This window comes from Pinus tabuliformis, chromosome 9 (assembly GCF_031772625.1).
Source record: "Pinus tabuliformis cultivar Carrire ecotype Pingquan chromosome 9, CPIR1, whole genome shotgun sequence".
In the NCBI taxonomy this organism is placed as follows: domain Eukaryota; kingdom Viridiplantae; phylum Streptophyta; class Pinopsida; order Pinales; family Pinaceae; genus Pinus; species Pinus tabuliformis.
The window spans coordinates 702251978-702264165 of NC_142307.1; the positions used below are offsets into that span (position 1 = coordinate 702251978).

Below are 12188 nucleotides of genomic sequence, written 5' to 3' on the forward strand. Positions count from 1 at the left end.
TTGAAAAAATACTTCCATTAGCATCCTATACCCATGAAATAACAAACTCGTTATAATATCATGATTGCCATTTTTATTTAATTTATTAAAATTATTGATTATAGTATGGAATGGCATACAAAATACAATATTTTTATATATTTATTAAATATTTTATAGATTAAAATTTTATTTTGTAATTGCCGTAGTTTGATTTTATTATAAATTTTGTTTTAAGTAATAGTTAATTTATGAAAACATTATAATAAAATTCCACTGCCCTGCTCTCTTGATCACATAAGTTTTAAAAAGAACCCCAACCTTGATACCTGGATACCTTGACTGGACCAGTCCCTACAAAAATATTTCATATATATTAGATTCTATAACCTGCTGTCGATCGCATCAAGGTTCCAGTCTGCCTGCTACTTATCTTGAAGTCCATCGGTATAAACTTACCAGCGTTGGTTCAGATCGTATACATCCGCGGAAGGAGATAATTTGTAGTCCAATGTCACGAGGCACGTGCCCGAAAAATCAGACTGATATTGCAATGACATGCACACAAAGGATCCTTTTTCCTGACACCCGATGAAAGTGCACCCTTAGAGTTTCTGTGGAGTTATGTAAAAGGGATGTGACCCAAACACTGTCCACGACTGGAATCTCTGCGGAGTCATGCAGATAAGATGATCGAGTGGCTTTAATTTCCCCTCAGCAATAAATCTTAATTTCACTATTTATCTCACCATCCAATGGGAGACATGTCTTTTACTTGAAGTTCATGTCTGTTATATATGCATATATATATAAAACACGATCCACCGGCGGACACATTTCAAAGCCCTCCTCTACGTAGTATGCGCATCATAGTGAGATCACGAAAGAGGCTAGACGTTTATCAGTCCATGCCTATGTATACCCCCTTAAATGATAGGGAATGACCCTATTGAAAAGGTTCACCGGGCCCATTACTGCTTGCTTGGCTTTACAGTAGACTAATCGGGCTGAGTAGCCGGCGGCTGCTGAGCAGCCGGGTAATGATAATCCGAGGCAGAGGTCATGGTAGCGTCTTTCGGGACGTCATCTGCATAGTGGAATTCAGAAAACAATTCCAAGATAAAAAATAAAGGGACGATTACAAAATCATGCCTATCGCGTAAGTGGTATACCGCACAGAGACCTTATCCCCGTTGTCACGAGATTGTTCCCGAAGTTTTGATTTAAATATTGAAGCGTAAATTTTATGTTCACTGTGTTGTGGATGCGTCCTCTCAGCTCCAGCACCTCCGTTTTCCTTCAACAGTGTATTGTCTATACTTGCCTCCCCGTTTTCCGCAACCGCCAATGCAACTGCTGTTTCACTCGCTGCACGACGGTGTTCATAATGTCGATTTATTTTTGTGGTGCACGACCAACGAATTTTCCTGCACGCACGATGACTATTATCCCTCAATGTAATCCCCACATGATGACTATTATCCCTTGTTCTGTTAAGGTAGGCGAATGTAATATTTATGTGCGAGGAGATGGAAAAACATTCGGAGAAGAATGCAATGCGACTTGGAGAACTGTGTATTGCCTCATGGAAAGCAGTGAGAATGGGCGCGAGACGTGGATTAGGGTCGAGAGGCTTGAGAAATCCCTCTGTGGAGTGTCCGGGCTGTATTCATGACTTGAACTATTATATTTTCAAATTGTATGAAGTGGATGTTTTGGAGTAAACTCTGAAGCATAAGGAAGCGCAATATTCTTTTTTTAGAATGTATTGTTGGAATTTCTGATAATTCTAAACAAAACTGAAAAACAGAACAATACTTTGTTTTAACACATTGGAAATAAAAATCGTTTGCGGAATACGGTGTAACAACAACGTGGTTTCGTCAGTTGTTGTTTGCAGTGTAACAGCATCGGTGTTTCAGCAATGTTGAAACTAGTGTGTCAGCAACACTCTGTTTTGACGTCAAGACTATTTTCTGGTTACGGTGTAACAACAACACGTAAATAAAACTTATATTTATAAACAGTAAACCAACTGATACAAATTCGTCTTCCTCACATAGAGAGATTTTCACAATTGCTATTACAAAGCATCTTCCTCTTGACAGAGGAGTTCACCAGTCTACGCTGAAAAGCATCTTCCTCTTGAGAGAGAGATTCATCAGTCTATGTTGAAAAGCATCTTCCTCTTGACAGAGGCATTCACCAGTCTATGCTGAAAAACATCTTCCTCTTGAGAGAGGGATTCATCAGTCTATGCTGAAAAGCATCTTCCTCTTGATAGAGGGATTCACCAGTCTATGCTGAAAAACATCTTCCTCTTGACATAGGGATTCACTAGTCTATGCTGAAAAGCATCTTCCTCTTGATAGAGGGGTTCACCAGTCTATGCTGAAAAGCATCTTCCTCTTGAGAGAGGGATTCATCAGTCTATGCTGAAAAGCATCTTCCTCTTGACAGAGGGATTACAACAAGAACGCTTCAATTCCACAAACCAATTTCTGTTATCTCAGAAAATTACAGTTTCAGCACTGTTGTGCGTTCCTGAAAAGACTCTCTATCATTCTTTTCTAACCTAAAACAGCACTGTTGTTCATTACATTTATATGTTAAAACATATATGACTTTAAACAATAAAATAATACAAATATCTTCTAAAGCTTATCTACGTATTGAATGCAGCAAGCGGTGATGCCTTTTGAAGAAATGAAGTCGGCTGTTGCAGGGGAATTTAATGCTGACAATTTAATGCACATTAATGTGGAAAATATCAAGCATGACTTTGAGGCATCCAACAGTCTAGAATATCTACAGAAAATCAGATTTCTGTCCAGCTGTTTATGTTGCAGTTGGAATTAAATTCCAACACTCCGCCTTAATTTCAACTGCTGGGTTTTTCTGCATACCCAGGAATTTCCTGAAATGATCAAAACTTTTCTTTCCTAATGGTTTTGTCAAGATGTCAGCGAACTGATCCTCTGTTCTGCAGTGCTGCAAACAATCTCACCATTGTTAACCAATTCACGTATGAAGTGAAATTTGGTGTCTATGTGCTTTGTCCTTTTATGAAAAACAGAGTTTTTAGACAATGTTATTGCTGAGCTATTGTCACAGTAAATGGTTGTGCCCTTTTCTTGTTCATGACACAAATCTATGAGAACTCTTCTCAGCCACACTGCTTGGCATGCTGCTGTTGTTGCTGCCACATACTCTGCCTCTGCTGTTGACAAAGACACAACTGGTTGCTTCTTGGAAGCCCATGAGATGGCTTCCGATCCCATATGAAACACATATCCCGATGTGCTTTTCCTATCATCAACACTTCCAGCCCAATCACTGTTAGTGTAGCTTGTCAACATGAAACTTTCAGAAGAGGAGTATAAAATACCAAACCCCTTCGTTCCATTCACATACCTTAGAATCCTCTTGGCTGCCCGCCAATGAGTCTTTTTCGGTATTTCCATAAATCTGGAGATTAAACTCACAGCGTGCATAATGTATGGCCTAGTTGCAGTTAAGTACATAAGGCTGCCAACTATGCTCTTGTACAGTTTTGGATCAAAATCCTTGCTGCTGTCTTCTTTGGTCAATTTCAACCCCATTACAGTTGGAGCCACAGCTGTCTTGCTGTTCTGCATGTTAAATCTCTTCAACACTGCTTCTACATATTTAACTTGAGAAATGAAAACACCACTTTCACTTTGGTCTACTTCAATTCCAAGAAAATATCTTAAGAAGCCCAAGTCAGTCATTTCAAATTCACTTTTCATGACTGCTTTAAAATCAACAATGAGAGAAGCATCATTGCTACAAAGCATCTACATATAAAACAACAATAAGAATCTTACCGTCATTCTCCTTTATTTAGAGTGTGGGTTCACCATCACACTTATCAAACCCATTCTCAATCAGATAAGCATCTATTCTATTGTACCATGCTCTTGGAGCTTGCTTCAGCCCATAAAGAGCCTTCTTCAATTTGCAGACTTTATGCTCTTGGCCTTCAACTTCATAGCCTGGAGGTTGTTCAACATAAACCTCTTCTTTTTACACTCCATTCAGAAATACAGATTTAACATCCATCTGATAAATCTTCCATTTGTGTTGTGCCACAATAGACAACATTGTTCTCACTGTTTCCATCCTTGCTACTGGTGCAAAGGTTTCATCATAGTCTTTGCCTTGTTGTTGCTTGTAGCCTTTCACAACAAGTCTTGTTTTGTGCCTATCAATCTTACCTCCAGCATTGCTTTTGGTCTTATAGACCCACTTAACTCCAATGGCATCTTTGCCTTTCAGGGAGGTCCACTAACTCCCATGTTTTACTCTTCTCAATTGCACCAATTTCTTCATTCATTGCTTCAATCCATTTATCTTCATTTACAACATCTTCAAAATGAACTAAGTCATCAACATGACAATACAAAGCGAATAATGAATTCAGACCGGTATTGTTACTTACCTCTCCTTGTTCATAAATCTCATTCAGATTTCTGAATCTTGGTCTTCTTGGTGTGCTTGGAGTTCCATTCGAGCTTGAGGGTATTTCTGATCCCTGTGGTGTGCTTGAGAAGCACTTCCTTGACTTCTCAAGGCTCTTCGACAGCTTGTGGTGTGGTTTGTTGTACTTGCTGTGGTGGAGGAGGAGCCACCAAGGAAGGATTATTTGCTGTTGTCCCATCCTCTTCTTCTTCGTGAGACACAATTGTCTTCAGATTCACTGTCTTTTCTAAGCTTTTATCACAAGCTTCCTCCTCAATGAACTGAGGTTTTATTGTCTTCACTTTCTCCATGCCTTGATAGGATGTCTTGAGAGTTATCCATGCTTCTCTGGATGTCTTGGCTGCTGCTATCCTTGAAAACACACTCTCATGCACTGGATCTTTCTTGACTGAGTCTTCACTCTGCTGGAGAAGTTGTTGCAGCAAGAAACCTTCCTTCAGCTTCTTTGATGTCTTCAAAGAGCCTAGACTAGCTCTGATACCATGGTGTAATTTCTGATAATTCTAAACAAAACTGAAAAACAGAGCAATACTCTGTTTTAACACAGCGGAAATAAAAATCGTTTGAGGAATACGGTGTAACAACAACGCAGTTTTGTCAGTTGTTGTTTGCAGTGTAACAGCATTGGTGTTTCAACAATGCTGAAACTGGTTTGTCAGCAACACTCTGTTTTGACGTCAAGACTATTTTCTGGTTATGGTGTAACAACAACACGTAAATAAAACTTCTATTTATAAATAGTAAACCAACTGATACAAATTCGTCTTCCTCAAATAGAGGGATTTTCACAATTGCTATTACAAAACATCTTCCTCTTGACAGAGGGGTTCACCAGTCTATGCTGAAAAACATCTTCCTCTTGAGAGAGGGATTCATCAGTCTATGCTAAAAAGCATCTTCCTCTTGACAGAGGGATTCACTAGTCTATGTTGAAAAGCATCTTCCTCTTGAGAGAGGGATTCACCAGTCTATGCTGAAAATCATCTTCCTCTTGACAGAGGGATTCACCAGTATATGCTGAAAAGCATCTTCCTCTTGACAAAGGGATTCACCAGTCTATGCTGAAAAGCATCTTCCTCTTGACAGAGGGATTCACCAGTCTATGCTAAAAAGCATCTTCCTCTTGACAGAGGGGTTCACCAGTCTATGTTGAAAAGCATCTTCCTCTTGAGAGAGGGATTCATCAGTCTATGCTGAAAAGCATCTTCCTCTTGACAGAGGGATTACAACAGGAACGCTTCAGTTCCACAAACCAATTTCTGCTATCTCAGAAAATTACAGTTTCAGCACCGCTTTGCGTTACAGAAAATACTCTCTATCATTCCTCTCTAACCTAAAACAGAACTGTTGTTCATTACATTTATATGTTAAAACATATCTGACTTTAAACAATAAAATAATACAAATATCTTCTAAAGCTTATCTACGTATTGAATGCAACAAGCGGTGATGCCTTTTGAAGAAATGAAGTCGGCTGTTGCAGGGGAATTTAATGCTGAGAATTTAATGCACATTAATGTGGAAAATTTCAAGCACGACTTTGAGGCATCCAACGGTCTGGAATATCTACAGCAAATCAGATTTCTGTCCAACTGTTTATGTTGCAGTTGGAATTAAATTCCAACATGTATGCATGATTTTGGTCCAACACTGATTGCTTTCATGTGAACCATATACAGTCTGTAAAACAATATAGAGCGCTCCAGAAAGCATGGACTAGATAGGTTTTGTATATCTAGAGTCCGGTCTGTTGCAATTATAGAACATGGACTTGTTTTTGAAGGCTTGTATGAATGTAACTGTGGCACAATCTTTTGAGTTTCCCACTTACTTGTACATGCCCAATGACCAACCTCTTGATACTATGATGTGTGTAAACGCACATACCTGCTCCAAATCAGAAGCCTCGAAGGTTGGACGCTGCATTTCTTCAACTGCAACGAGGAAGTTCCTCACATTCTCAAAATACTGAATCACAGATAAGGCTGCCCCATCAGTGAAAGGAACCAGAGGACCTGGACTTTCTAGTATCTACTACCTAGGATAACCTCAAGCAAAAATCAATTAAAAATGTTGCTCGTTAAGAAAATTGTTTAACCAGATATTTTCAACGAGATATAGAAATTTTGGCTTCATTCTGCAGATCAAATTTCTCTTTCACGAAAGCCACAATTTTGTGTACAATATACAATGACATGAACTATTTTTCTTTCAAACTGTATGCAGTGGACATTTTGGAGCAAACTCTGAAGCATAAGGAAGCGCAATATTTTTTTTTTTTTCAGAATTTATGCATGATTTTGGTCCAACAATGGTTGCTTTCATGTGAACCATATACAGTTTGTAAAATAACATAGAGTGCTAAGAAAGATTCTTCGGCGAAAATCACATGGAATATCATTTGTCGACGCGTTTCGAACCAACCAGTGTGGTTCATCGTCAGGACAAGTTGAAGAAACAGATCAAGCTCATCATGTTAAATAGACTAAGCGGAGCCTCCAACAGCTATCCTTTCTAATAGCCGCTAGAGTAAGCATGAATGATATCACAAATGTATTAAGACAAAATAAGTTACATTGTATTCCCATTGTAGCAATACCCAAATACATAACTTAACAGATTCAAAATAAACTATTAAATGTATCAAAAACCTATCCAAGAGGCCTCAAAATGGCATAGCCAACCCCTGTGAGAACGAAGAAGGGTTCTTTTGGCTCTCTTATAAACTAAAAGTCAGGTCTTTGAAACCAGTTGCCATTTTTAAACATTTAAGATTACAACCAAAAAAACAAATAAGTCCTCAAAAACCAGCGCTCGACATTGGAACAACTTCAAAGAAGAAAACACAGAATGAACAATTTATAGTGCTTAACTTAACCTAGACCATTAAGAGAAGAACCCTCAAAGAAACCTTGTAATAGTAGGATAGAACAACTATCTAAAGTCTCAGCGCCAACCTGTAACACAACCGAGAGGTTGTGAGCCTTCATGAATTTAATAGCCGCAGAACCCGACTCTAATTCATCCATAAGATCGGGTACCTGCAAGAATACATATCGAGTTTAGTGATTGTAATACAATTTGTAACCCTACCTCAACATTAGCATTCTTGCAATTGAAAATTGAGGTTTCTTACCTGGGTATGAAGCATACTTGTGTCGAGGCTATACCCTGCCAAAGCGAGGAAGTGTTTTAGTGCCCAGGTCCTAACTAAATCAAGGAAAGAAGAAATACTCCTGTAGTAAGTTTGCAATAACCAGAAATTACTAAACGCACTGTGACGGTGACAAAGAAGTTACCTTCATCCAACGTTCCAGAGTCCTGGCTTCCTACTGCCATTGCCGCAACACCTAAATCTACACCTGAAAGCGAGGTCGAACAATAGGGTTATGACGAAGTTAAAGATCCTTGAACCGATGGTAATACACTAAGGTCAAATGAATATACTACTGAACTTAGAGTTGAGGTATACCTGCTTCGGGAGGTGCCATATCCACCTCCACATTCAAACTAGAACCCTCCAGGTGTAGCAATGAATTCCGAGAGGAACCCCGATGACATTAACGAAAACAGAAGAGCAACGCAGAAGACTCAACAACAGTGACAATGAACCACCAAAGGCGCAGAGGCAGGAATTTGGTTAGAGAAACAAGTATTAATCCTTCTCCACTGTCAAATTGATAACAGAGGATCAATGGTGCTACGAAGAGCCATATGGTGAGATAGTACAGTAGTACCACTCTTCAGGGTAGGCTATTCACATGCAAGCCATGCCCTGGAGGGTTATGCTCATTAAATTCAAAGTATCTCCATTCAGATCCTTTCGCTTGAGCCTTGAAGTGTGATTGACATTATATACGATCAACCTATTATCTTTATAAATATCATTAAATACTTTATATAGATATGTTCCAAGTCACAAAGGGATTAATAATTATGATCGTTAGAACATAAGGGATATCAAATATTTTTGTTTTCTTTTGTTGTTTAATTTGATGTAATATGCAAGGTTATAAGAAACTATATTTAGTTGTTAGAAAACATAGAAAATCCCTCTTAGTGAAAGTTGTGAACTGTTTTGTAATTTTTTTGTTTTTTTTAAAATATTTTCTAGAAAATATCTAAAAATTAGTAAACTGGCTAAAAAGTTAAATATATAATCTTTAAAAAAAGAAAAAAGGAAAAAGAAAAATTATTATTAAATTATTAAAAAGGAAAAAGAAAAATTATTATTAAATTATTTAATGATGAATTATAGAGTTTGATTTGTGATTAGATTTGAAATTTTAAAATAAAATAAAACTAAATTTTAATATATTAAATAATACCTAGATATTAATGTTTAGATATTGACGGTGCATTCAACAACTTACCAGCAAGATTAGAGTTTCGGAGATATAATTTTTGGGCTTTACATATCTCTTGCATTATATTTACCTTTACATGATTCATGTGTAGTAAGTGTATGGTTTGGAGAATTTAAAGCTAACCACAGAGGACTTAATAACAATGCATGAATAACCAGTTTGGAGATGACATGAAATAGTTAATTTTGTGGATTGATGTAGAGGAAAAAAACAAATAGAAATGCAAGGATAACTAGCTTGGAAATGACATGAGATAATTCATTTTGTGAACTAGGAAAAAACCAAATAGCAATGCATAGACAACCAACTTGGAAATGACATGAGATAATTCATTTTGTGAATTCATGTAGAGGAAAAAACCATAGCCAACATAGATGGAAAAAAAATCATGAATCAAGTCTTTGGTGTGAACATTTTGAAATAGCAATAACCAGAAAAAGAAAAATACTTTAGAGATGGAAATTTGTAAACTACATGTAAATGAGAAAAGAAAACCACTCTGAAAGTTGGTGAGGTATCTTAGGTAAAGATGTAGATGATAAGGAACAAGAAAGTTTTCCAAAATAGATCCAAAAGTTCAAATTCAAAGTAAAGATACCTTGTAATAATAAAATAATGCAAAAAAATAAAATAATTATAAAACCCCATACACATAAATTATATATATGTGATTTATCCTAAAACACTACAATGTGAAAAAAGCCATTTAACAATAGATATATCTATTTATCATTAATTTAAATGCAACTAAAGCCTATTAACACCTTGGCCCTCACCAAGTGAGCCATTTGCTCCATTTTAACTCATTACCATAGAGAATGCCCAAACTTTAAAAGCATTACCTAAATTACAGGCTCATTACCTCATGTCACCAATACTAAGTAACTAAAAACACATTAACTTTTAGCACAAAACACTCATACTCATACTAAGTGCATAAAAACATCCTAACCCTTTTACTGAGTCAATTTTACCGGATAAAATGCGCAAGAAATTCCAAATTATCGGAAGTCTTCGTTCGTATCTGTGGGAGACCTTTCGCACTTTTCCCTTGCAGTCTCGCTTATTAAATACAGCCTATTATTTCTTATTTCCATACATGGCGCTGTGGAAGCTTCGTCATGGGACAAGGAAGGGATGGGAAGATTTCTCACCGTAAATTGGGCTAGAGTGACGATCACTAAGATCCCGTCAAACTCACTCCAAAAAGTCTTACTCCTTTCTTGCTCGCAGGATCCAGACTCCATGTCGCTTTGTGTTCCGGGGTCTCCAATTCTTGTGCCGCGGAGAGCTGAGAAGGGTTCACAAAAGGATGCAGTGGTTTGATATTTGTACTTCCTTCGCCGGAATTGAGCGAGTTGTGGAAGCTGCCTTGGTCTGCTTGTTTGGCAGGCGGCTCTGAGAAACAGAAAGAAAACCCTCCGTTTAGAGGAGATGCGGGATATGACACCACAGGTGCTCAAAATTACCCAATTTTTTCACCAAGGGAGGCATATAATTAGAGTTGAACTGCGTAAACGCTTCGGAATTTCTAGAACTGGGCCAGACGAAGGGCAAACGTTGAGCGTTACCGACGACAGTTGTCTGGGTCCGGAATTGAAACTATTCGAGGACAACGAGCCTTTCATGGGATGCACAAATTCCGCTTTGGATTGGGGACCGACTCCAAGTTGGGGTCGAACCGATGCCCTGTGTCTCCAACTGATGTAGAGCTGGTGAGGCTCCGACGATCCCCTGTGAAACGAAACAAAGTCCCCGACCTCCAATTTCTTGTCCTTCACAAACCGACTCCATGCTTTGGTCAGCACGTAGCTCTGGCTGCTCTTCCAATACGAGTAACGGAAACGCCAGATTTTCCCCATGTTATCCTCGAAATTCAAGAGCGATCCCTTCTCGCTGGAATCTATGACCAAAGGGAAATATTTCTCAGCATGCAGCTTGGGAATAACAAGACGATTCAGTTTTCCCACGTCACTGGGCGTGACGGCCTTGTCGAAAAGGTGCTCTCGAAGAAGACCAGCCATGGCAGAATTTCCGTTTCCGTCGTCCGGCCACCTGGTTCCCGTCCGTCTCTGGCCGGGCGCTTCCGACTTTTGCTCCTCGTTATTCGTACAGGACGGCCAAGCTGTCGTCATCATGATCCTCTTCCTATGATGTTCAAATTCTTCATCGTAACTGTGCTTTCGAAGCATGTCGACGATTTGTTCCTTGGTGTGCTCCCCCATGAATCGGGCTTCCTGATTGCCGCCTCGGGCCGGACTGAAATTGGTCATGGCGTCCCAACCCCGGAACTTGAGGGCCGCTCTGTCGTAAGCCATGGCAGCGTCTTCTTCCTTGTTGAACGTTCCCAACCAAACGCGCTCGTGTTTCTCGTAAATCTGAGCACCCCATCGGCCATTGGGCTGCGGAACCACGCCCTTGTACTGAGACGATTGCAGCTTACTAGCTTGCTGCAACGAGAGTAATGAATGTCTCCTCAGATCCTCAAATCCGTCCGACTCTCCGGCAGATTCCGGCACCACGTTTACTCCGCTGCCCAGTCTCTCCAACTCTCGAACATTCTTTCCCTTCGATCTCGCCAAAACCCAATCTTTGAATTGACCTTCCTCTAACTCTAGCTGTCTTCCGTTCCCTGAGAAACCCGTGACAGAAGGGTTAATTTCTTCCCTCATGGCGTTGCCCACTTCATTTTCTTGATCGTGTTCGGTGGAATAGTCACCCTCTATTGCCTCTCTCATCATCTTCTCTTGAACTTCAACAGAGGCGGGGCTAGATGGAGAAGTATTCTTCTTGCTGCAAATGATAGAACTCATTTCAGCGTGCATAGGACAGTACGCCAAGCTTAGAACCACGCTCGGACAGCCCATCTCCTACTTTCACAGAGTGGTTGGAACAGCAGACTTCCTGTCTCCACCATGCAAACTCATCATAACACACAGACTTGAATCTCTAGACCACAATGCGGTTCTCTACTGCAATATATAAATTAATGATGGGGACTCATGTGCTCATAAACCTAGTAGACATTAAGAGTCAAAGACGCCGCAGTTGATGATTTCATGTTCTATGTTATTATTATATTTTTTGGAAAACAATAATTGAGCATCAAATATTCTTTGAAATGTTGGCAATAATAACCAGGAATCTAAAAGGGCTCCGCCTCAGGTTGTTTAAGATGTTATTTTATATTGACGGAATATACACCGAACATATAAAACACGACGACCACGTACAACCACCTATAATACAATGTGGGCATATTCTAACAAATGGGAGCAAAGCAGGATTCAGAATTTTAACGAAGTTTACCCTGCCGTTCGCTTGTGTTTAGTCCCATGA

The 12188-nt window shown here is 39.2% G+C and overlaps 1 pseudogene; it reads right to left on the bottom strand.

Annotated features, from left to right (window-relative positions):
* Positions 1-9607: 9607 nt before the first annotated feature.
* Positions 9608-11869, bottom strand: LOC149150606 (AP2/ERF and B3 domain-containing transcription factor RAV1 pseudogene; annotated as a pseudogene).
* Between the last annotated feature and the right edge of the window lie 319 nt (positions 11870-12188).